The following is a 1621-nucleotide window of genomic DNA, read 5'->3' as shown; positions in this document are numbered from 1 at the left end:
AAGAAGGAAGGAAGGAAGGAAGGAAGGAAGGAAGGAAGGAAGGAAGGAAGGAAGGAAGGAAGGAAGGAAGGAAGGAAGGAAGGGACAGAAAGACAGAAACAGAGAGACAGAGACAGAGAGGAGAGACAGAGAGATGGAGACAGAGACAGAGAGAGGAAGGGAAGAGGGACAGAGAGATAGGGAGACAGAGGGAGACATAGAGGGTGAGAGAGGGAGGAAGGCAGATGTTTGTTGACCGCTTTCTGGGCTGGGGAATGGGAGCCTCCACAGAGGTGCTGGAGCTCCCCAGCCCGGTTGGAGCCCGCAGAGTTCCTGGTTCTCAGCTCTCGCCCCGCTGGGTGACAAGCGACTCTCTTTTCCCAGGACATGGAACATCCCCTTGCCAGAGGCTCTCCAGGAGACCAAAGGGGGGTGTCGGTGGTGGGTGCGGATTCCGCGATGCCGCCTGAGGACTCACTCTGCTCCTCAAGAGAGGGTGTTAGAGCTAGAGGGGACTTTCCAACTGGTTAGTTCAACCCCATTTTACAGAGGAAAACTGAGTGCAGAGGAAGCAAGCTCAGCTAAAAAAGCAGATCTGGATTTGCACCCAGACCTCAGACTCCGCCTCTTCTGATATCTGACCAGTTCGGCCTGGTGGCCACCATGAGGGACCCAAAGGGAAGTCTGCGGCCGGCCTCAGCACGCGGCCCGTAACCACTCCCTGTGCCACTGGGGGTGGCCGTCACACCTCTGGCCCGGAAACGAGGGGCAGCCTGGCCCACCTCAGTCTCGCACTGAGTCCCCAGCCCTCTCTCACTGGCCAGGCCGCCGGCATTGTCCCAACTGTTCTGGGACCCCCCCGACCCCCTCCCAACCTCGGGATCCCAGCAAGTGTGTGTACAGGCGCCCCGAGGAAGCGAGAGCACACACGTGGCTCCAGTCCAGGGGAGAAAACCTGCAGGTGGAGGCCTGGGTGCGAATCTAGCCCGGCCCTTCTCTGAGCCTCGGTTTCCTCTTTTGTGAAATGAGCAGACAAGACCAGATGACCTCTAAGGACCCCCCAACCCCCGCCAGTCAGCCTGCAGCCGAGCCCTTGTCAGAGCCCAGGCAGGGGGAGGCCCCAGGGACCGGCCCGGAGACCTGGCAGCCCCCCAGCCGCTCTCTCAAGTCTCTTCCCCTTTATAGCCCTGCCCAGGCCCAGCCCGGGTTTGGCTCCCCGCCTCTCCCCCAACTTCCTGGGCCCGGAAAGGATGGCGGCCACCCGCGGCTGAAAGCCCCCTGGCTGGGCGGCCGCATTAGCCAGTGCTGCTGGAGGGAGTCGGGAGCAGGGGAGGCCCGCCGACCGGCCCGCGTCTCCCGCGGCCTGGGGAGGCCCAGAGAAGGGAGACTTCCAGAGCGGAGCCGAAGGGGCCGGACCCCCACTTGGCCACCCGCCAGCCCTGGTCAGGGAGCGCCTCCCTCGGGCCTCCTCCTCGGGCCTCTCTGCCCCGGAGGCCTGTGGGAAATGGAGGGCGTCAGGACAGCCGGGGTTAAGGGTGGGAACCAGCCAGCGGCCCAGACGCGGCTCCGGCCTCGGGGGGCTGCCCCCCAAAACGACTGGAGGAAAGTGCTCTGACAAATAAACCGAAGGATTCTGGGAGCG

The sequence above is a fragment of the Gracilinanus agilis genome, chromosome 3, assembly GCF_016433145.1.
Source record: "Gracilinanus agilis isolate LMUSP501 chromosome 3, AgileGrace, whole genome shotgun sequence".
Lineage (NCBI taxonomy): Eukaryota > Metazoa > Chordata > Mammalia > Didelphimorphia > Didelphidae > Gracilinanus > Gracilinanus agilis.
Note: the sequence above shows the minus strand (reverse complement) of the source record.